Source organism: Theropithecus gelada, chromosome X (genome assembly GCF_003255815.1).
Source record: "Theropithecus gelada isolate Dixy chromosome X, Tgel_1.0, whole genome shotgun sequence".
In the NCBI taxonomy this organism is placed as follows: Eukaryota; Metazoa; Chordata; class Mammalia; order Primates; family Cercopithecidae; genus Theropithecus; species Theropithecus gelada.
Window position 1 is genome coordinate 101308623 of NC_037689.1, and position 8574 is coordinate 101317196.

Below are 8574 nucleotides of genomic sequence, written 5' to 3' on the forward strand. Positions count from 1 at the left end.
TCTGTAGTGGTATTGGTAGACTTTATTGTGTCTTTGGAGTAAGAGAAAGAGACTTAATTGTTAACCTCATTCCACCACTTACTAGTCTCAGTACCCTGGGCAAATGATTTATGTTCTGTGATCCTCAGTTTTTTGTATGCTTTCTATATTTTAGATGCTGTGTTATATCCTTCATGTCGATTTTTTTTTAATTCATCACCAAGTCCTTATTAGATGAGCAGTACTAGATCAAAGTCAAACAACAAAAATCATACCCCTTTCAATTATCTATCTTATATACTTGTACACAAGAGGGATTTTTTTAGAGCAGTGGTTCACAAGATGTGTTTCCTGGATGTACCAGAAACATCAGCATCACCTGAAAAATTGTCAGAAATTCACATTCTCAGGTCCCACCTCAAACTTAATGAATCAGAAGTTCGCACGGTGGGGTTTGGTAATCTGTGTTATTACAAACTATCCCAGTGATTCCAGCACACACTGAAGTTTGAGAACCACTGCTTTGGAGAGTAGAAATGCAATGCATATTTTTGTATACACCACTAGAGGGTGCTACAGAATGTAAAGCAAAATAATAAATGATGCACAGTATATGTTTTCACACACCATCCATATTATCAGTCCTATTTTACAGATTGAAAACTAATGTGTAGAGATGTCAAATTATTTTCTTAGTGCACACAACAAGTATGGGAACCAGGATTTGAACTTCACCTGCCTCTAGCCCAAGCCCCTAATAGTACTCTGTTGTGTAACCATAATGACTTGTCTTTCCAAGCCTCAAAATACATTAGAAATAACTTGTTCCCTGCTTTGGCTAATGTTGACTGGAGTGTCAAGAAGAGTGCAGGAAAGGAAACCAAGTAAGTGGAAATATTTCGGTGTTTCCTACTCATACCCTTCCTCATCTCCATTCTATAATAGGATATCACGTAAAAGCTTCTGAATGTTTTCTTTCTTGTTTTTTAATTCCCCAAACAATGTTCTCTTTACTCTGCAATTGCCTTTTTTATTTATGTCTAAATCTCTTCTTCTTTTTTTTTTTTTTTTTTTTGACTGAGTCTCGCTCTGTCACCCAGGCTGGAGTGAAGTGGTGCGATCTCGGCTCACTGCAATCTCCGCCCTTCCCTCCCCCTACCCCCAACCCCGGTTCAATCAGTTCTCCCGCCTCAGCCTCCCGAGTAGCTGGGATTACAGGCATACGCCACCACGCCCAGCTAATTTTTCTATTTTTAGTACAGATGGGGTTTCACCATGTTGGCCAGGCTGGTCTTGAACTCCTGATCTCAGGTGATCCACCCGCCTCACCTCCCAAAGTGCTGGGATTACAGGCATGAGTCACTGCACCCAGCCATATGTCTAAATCTCTTCTATGTGTGTTGAAGTTATCAGGGTGGTGAGGAAACAGTTGTTGAAAACCTGTTATGGGCCACACACTCTACACACCCATTAATCTCAACAATAGGCCTGCAAATTGGATGATATCATCATTTTATAGATAATGAAAGTGCATTCTGCAGTGTGTAATTATTTTTCTTTGGTCATATAACTTGTAAATAGTGGAGCCTGGATAATTCCTGGCATATCTGCCCATATTATTTTACTAAGCTTTCTACTTTTTGGCTTTGAATCTGGTTTAGTTATTTACTTGTTAAGTGACTTTAAGTTATTTAACTTTTCTAAGCCTCAGTGTCACATATTAAATAGGAACAAATATTTCTATTTCATAATCTTAGAGCCACACTGTCCAATACTATAGCCATTAGTCATATGTGGCTAAATTTAAATGCAGTGAAATTTTAAAATGTAGATCCTTAGTTGCACTAGTCTCATTCCAGGGGCTCGATAGCTACTTACAGTTAGTGGCTACCATGTTAGACAGTGCAGATATAGAACATTTCCACCACTACAAAAAGTTCTACTGGACAGTGCTGATTTAGAGGATATACGGTATGTAAAAGGGCCTAACACGGCGCATATCTCATGGCAGATGCCCAAGAAAAGTGATGTCGTCTGCTTTTTTCTCTCAGCATCAGAGCTAGGGGTGTTCTCCTGTTTTACTAATGGGGTCAGGAGAGGGAAGTAACTTACCCAAGGTACTGTGATAAGGGATATGTCTGGCACTGGGACCCACATCTCCTGACTCTTGCTCTAACATTCTGTCTAGTATACCCATCCTTATGCTTTACTGAGTGAGGTTTCAAGGCCAAGCATGTGAACAGTGTGAATTAACTTTGGAGTCAGGGTGGTAACAGAAAAAGGCATAGGAACTGAATGCCTCTTGTGTGCCACACAGCACTGTGCCCAGCTTTTTACATCTGTTATCTTAGCGAATCCTCACTGAAGCCCAGAGAAGTTAAACACTCAGTAAGTAAATGGCAGACCAAGCCCAGGCTTTTTCCCATTATGTCATGCTACTGCCTCAAATTTGAATTCTCCCCTGCCACCTCCACTTACTAGTGGGTTCTCAGAAAATGGGAATTACTCCTCTTTTGAATGTATAGCTGAACTGCTGTCTTCACAGTCTGTTTCAACTGGAATGGAAAAATAGCTTAGGTCAATGTTTGGCTCCAAGGCCCAAGGCCAGACAGAGAATATTTATGGTCCCAGCCTTCAAAGGACAGGCAATGGATCTGAGAACCCTGTGTTAATTTTCAAGGCCACCATTAGCTCATACATTGCTTTTGTGCTAATTAGAAAAGCATGCCACCTGGGGGCAGACAAATTGCAGAGAAGGGCCCATTCCAGTGGAACAGTGAGAAAAAATAAATTTTCTTTCTGTAGGCTGTTGCAGCCTCACCAGAGCAGCTGAAGAATGAATTTCAGCCTGGACTCTACCTTATTAGTTGGGCACCCTTGGGGAGGGTGCAACCTGCCCAACATTTTCTGCTGGCCCTGTCTTACCTCATGACTTACCTCATGACTAAGAGCCTTCCTAAGTCTGGAAGGTAGTAGTCAGTCTGTTCTGGAAGGTGGAGAGGGACACCAGTGTTTTCCCATGGTTTCTGGGTAGTAGATAAAATTGGTCTATTCTGAGGTTAATTTGATATTTTAAAATTTTGGTTCTGACTAGCTTATTGGATTTTTTTGAAGAACATTTCATTAATGTAAAGGTTAAAAATAAAACCTAATATTTCAGCTAAGCAAATGGTATTTCTTTAATAAGGATGTTTTTCTATCTATTTATACCGGCCTCATTCCACAGGAATTCTGTAAAGCCAGTCCAGAAATGTAGTCTGAGTCAACCTAGTTTGCTAGCCTGTGAGACCAGGGCAAAGATGAAAATAGTCATGGGAAAGTTTTATCCTTTTAGGGGTATCCATCCTCTTCTAGTTCCTCTCTCCTCCTATGACAAATCCCCACCCTGAGACTGACCCACCCATTTGACAGAAAGAGATTACTTCTTCAAATGACCCAAAACACTGAAATCCTGAACCTAATCAGTAATGTCCTTCGGTGACCTCGGGATGCCAGACTCACACATAATTCCTTGTTGTCCCCTTCCTGAGTTAATAGTTTAGCATACAATTTACCAGAATGTGTGGTTTCCTGAGCCACAGACTTCACTTGGAATGATCATGTAAAGTCGTCCGTGCTACACACCAACCCACAGAAAAGAGGACTGCTTTTCTCCCAGTGTATGCTGAGTCCTACAATCTGAGCACTGCCTCAAGAGGATGTCTTGAGTCATTTTTCCAGAGTTAAATTTGCTTATGCTTCTAACCGCCACCTACAGTCCCCGTTAACTGGGAATGATAAAAGCTATGCCTTTTGAAAATATAAGCTGTCATATTAAAGAGGACAAACCAGTAGTAAAGTGCCACATCTAAATTGTTGAAGCTTAATGCTTGTTATGTGGGAGTTCATTATACTATTTTTCCTACTTTTGTGTATTTTTGAAGTTTTCCATAATAAAACATTTAAAAAGACAAAAAATGTTTTAAGTGCTTCATCAGTCCTGGGGAAGAGAACGCACATGGGTTTCTCTTTAGAAGAGGACTTATTAACCAAGGAGTTGGGTAGAATGCACAGCCTTTAGTAGAGACATACCCTGTAAAAATCTGGGGAGGGGGGCATTTTAGATTGAAAAAGCCCCTTTGCCAAAAATTCTGACTAGATCTTCTAGAAGGGAAATATCCTCCTGCCTGCAGTCCCCCTCCACCAAACCCCACAGGTAAGCCTTGCTGTAATGAACCACTGTTGGTGAAAGAAGTATATCATATCACTTGGGCGACTGAGAGTGGAGGGAGCTTGAAAACCATGGAAACAGACCTCAGCTAATTGGCAAAAACTGTTAGCCAGCAGGAAGAGAAACACAAGCAAAGGGAATCTTGGGGCAGGAGATGGAACTAGGAGTGTAATGGGGCTTCATTATCACCCCAGGTGAGTGTTGGAGAGGACAAAGCTGCTAAAGACAGAGCACACTAGGGAGCAGAATATGGGGCAAAGAGGCCCTCACTCAGGACCTCAGGGTATTCTTGGAAGGCTCCGGGCCCCATCTGACTTGCAGGTTTTTGTTTTATTTTGATGTTTTGTTTTTTGTTTTTGAGACGCAGTTTCATTCTTGACGCCCAGGCTAGAGTGCAGTGGCGCGATCTCAGCTCACTGCAACCTTCGCCTCCTGGGTTCAAGTGATTCTCCTTCCTCAGCCCCCAAAGTAGCTGGGATCACAGGCGCCTGCCACCACACCCAGCTAACTTTTTGTATTTTTAGTAGAGATGGGGTTTCGCCATGTTGGGCAGGCTGGTCTCGAACTCCTGACTTCAGGTGATCCACCTGCCTTGGCCTCTCAAAGTGCTGGGATTACAGGCATGAGCTATCACGCCCAGCTGATCTGCAGTTTTTAAAACAGTGAAGTGGATCCCTATCTGTCACCATACACAAAAATCAACAACAACAACAAAAATAAAACATTGGGAAAGCTGCCTGAAGGCAAAGATCACACACACACACACAGACACACACTTTCGAGGACTTGGGACCTGACTGTTCCAGGTCCAACCTGAACCTGCTTGGAAAGGCAGGTTCCATAGAGTACCCATTGAAAACTGTGTGGTTTGGTTCGTTCTTTCTTGTGTTTTCACTGTGTGACTGAGCAAATGACAGGTTTGTACACTGCTGGGAGTGAGCAGATATGGTTGGGGAGGTGGCACACTGTTTAGGGCATGGGGAAATCAGAGCACATGTTCTCTCAAGGTCCTGAGGTTGAGATAAAATGGTTTGAAACTGGGGACAGAGAAAGGAGCAAGGGCAGTTCCTAAAAGGTACAAAGCTGAGATTCACCCCGCTGCTCCCAGGCCAGAGTTCTGGGTGGGACGTCAATGAGACCCAGGCCGGTACAGCCAGCTTCCAATAGAGCTGGTCTGTGAAACTTGGCCGAGAGGACAGAGGAAGATTGATGTTTGCTTCAGAGTGGGGCTGTCAGCTGTGCTCACCACCTCACCATGCTCCCAGCTGTAAACAAAAGTCCTGGCCCTTCATGGCACTGCAGAGCAGTCCAGGCTGGCGTAAGTCTCTGAGGACAGCTAGACCATTTTCTCATCCTGGCTGAGAACCAGAAGACAGAAGAAACAATAGAAGGTGGTGGTGGGGGGCAGGATTGCAAGGGGATGAGAATCAATGACCAGAGGGAAGGAGCTGTCAATTTCAGATCTTAGGTCTGTGGATGCAAGTACTTAGTGCAAATCTTATGGGGAAAGCAGACCCGTTTCCTTGTCAGCTTCACAGATAATAGTGAACTACCAAAGGAGGCTTGCAGGGACTCTAGTGCCTCATTCATTCATTCTTTCATTGAATACCTCATGTGCCTATCACTGGGCTAGGTACTCTGGCTGATGCCAAAGTAATACAAGACAGCTTGTAAATTCAAGGAACTTACAAGAAGTTTGGAAACGTGTAACCTTAAGTCACAATACCAAATACTATGACTTTAAATGCTAAGTGACAGACATAGAATAAGAGTTTAGAAACAAGAGTAGTTATATCTGGTCATCATCAGAGAAAATGGGGTTTGAGAGGGCTGTAGAAAGATAGACATGATTTGGTTGGGGAAAAAAAGATACCAGGCATTCCAGGCTAGGACCAAATTGTTAGTAACAATGAGGCCTGCCTTCGTGAAGGCAGAAGGTTGGTATGACACAGACTCTCTTCAGTCTTCACCCCATCATGTTCCTCACCACAGTTAACCCAGTCTTCAAAACTCACTTAAATGTCACTTCCTCAGGGAGGCCTTCCCTGATCTCCAGGGCCAGATTAAGTACTCTTGCTTTATGTTCCCATAGCACCCATTACGTTCCCCTTTCTAAGACATGACTGTTTTCACCTGATGACCTACTCATGTCTCCCTACAATTTGTTCTCCACTCCGCAGCTGGAATTTTTTGGCAAATGCAAATCTGTTACATCACTTCCCTCTTGCAAACTCTCCTACCTCTAACATCTTCCTTCTCCTTTGCCTTCCTGGGCCTTCTTGCTTCTTTCCATCTTACTTTTCCTTCTAGTTACTTCTTAAATGTCTCCATCTAAGTTTGTCTCCCCCGCCAGAATATCAGCCCTCTGAGGGCAGGAGCTATGTTTCTTCTTCACCATGTATCTGTGTGTTTAGCACAGTGCCTGGCATATTGTGTAGTCTCTCCACAAAAATTTGTGAATAAATCCAAGGGAGATAAGGCAATATTAGTAGCCAACTGAAGGATTAATCTGACACTTCTGTGCAAAAGGAAATCTTTAAAAGTTTTTAATTAGGGGAATAAAAAAGTCATGAAAGAACCCTGCCATCTGACAAAACAAACAGAACAAAGCAAAAAATTATCAAACAAAACCCAGAGAACTCAAACCTCAGCTTACTTTAAACCCAGCCTCCCAGTGATCTTGTAGACTCATGTTCTCTTCTTTTCTGTTACTCCCTCCTCCAAAAACACAAGAAAACTTACTCATTGATCCTTCCAACCAGAGAAATTTGGCAGTATGGCCAAATACAGTTACTTCCATGTGTAGTTGTTCGTTGGGCTGGCATTTTTTGCCCACCTCCATTGTTCCAAGCGCTGTGCTCATAGCTACAGATGGAGACTTTCTTCTTACCTTGATGGTGCTCACAATTGGGTGAACCCCTTACACTTATCACTCACTTTGTGACTTCAAATTTCTAGTGAAGGGCTTTGCTTTACCTGGACTCAGTGATGGAGACTTTTCAGGGTACTGGAGCCTGCAAAAGACCTCAATTTCAGGACCATCTGTAAAACTGGGGACTCAGTGAGACTCAGAGGATGGATCATTATATCAGTTTACACTAGACTTTTACCTTTCTGTGAGGAGGCTAAATGGCAGGGTGGTGAATGTCTGGAAGGGTGGTTAGGCATCAGTCATTCCTTAACCTTATTCGGTTGGGCTTACTAAGGCAAACAGGCCACCAAGGTGCACCTCTTGAGTGAAGCAGCATGGAAAAACTCAAGGAATGACAGGAGGAAAGAATTGGATTTCTCATTAAAAATAGAGGCACTGCCTTGCAGTTTGAGGGGGGCTGAAATAACACAGCTCCAAGAAACCTTCCGGGGGTAATCAGAGGACACCCACTCACCCTGGGGTAGCCCTTAATGCCAGGGCATGGTTTTTTCATTTCAGATTCAGTTCCCAGGTAATTAGGGGGTAGCAAATTAAGACGTCAGAGAGCTACTGCACGTTCACCCCTTCACACCCCCACCCCCAAAGAAGGGTCAAGGAAAGAAATAGATACTATTTTGTAGCTGAAGTCCTAACTGGATATCTCGTGGCTGAAGAATAACATCATACGTGGTATCAGTGACACTTTAAAGATATAGTCATTAGTTTTGACCCTCTCTTTCCTCCTTGAATCCTTTACCCTAAACATGAATCCACCATCAGGATGTTAGTGAGAGAGACTATATATATATAGCAGATGGAGACAAATGAGATTAACTTCCATGATTCATTGCTTTTGCCTCTTAGGTAGCCTTGGGTGAAGGGGGTTCATACACCTGGAATTTGACATCCTAATGAGATGGGACAGGAAGGGTTAACTCCAAAATCAACGAAGTACATTTCATAGAAGAATACCAACATATTCATGAGAAACTGTATTGTCTCCTTCCTTAATAGACCAACCTGAAGCTTAGGCCAATCAAATGACGATAATGGGTTGTGTTTCTGCTAGGCAAAGACTAAAAGAAATATAAGTCTAAGGGATTAACAAATTCACAAAGAAACCCTGGTGAAGCAAATCCTGAATTTCTACTACTTGGAGCTTGGCATGACCATTTCACACCTGTAATATTATTGTAACTGTTGCCAAGATTTTTGCTATATTCCGTTTCTCTGGGGACTGTGAATAATATGAGTGTCAGTCAACAGATGAACAGGGCAGAGGTTGGGAACTGAATGGTCATCACAGAAACAGTTTTCTCCCATGCAGATTACCCTTGGCCTTGAATCTGTTGCTGTCTACAAGTCAGAGCTGTCCCAGAAGTGAGCCTCTGGAGCTAATAAATGATGACACACTCTAGTCTTTCACTTCCTGTTCTATTCTCTCCTTTCACAGCTTAAACTAAGTTGAGAAAAA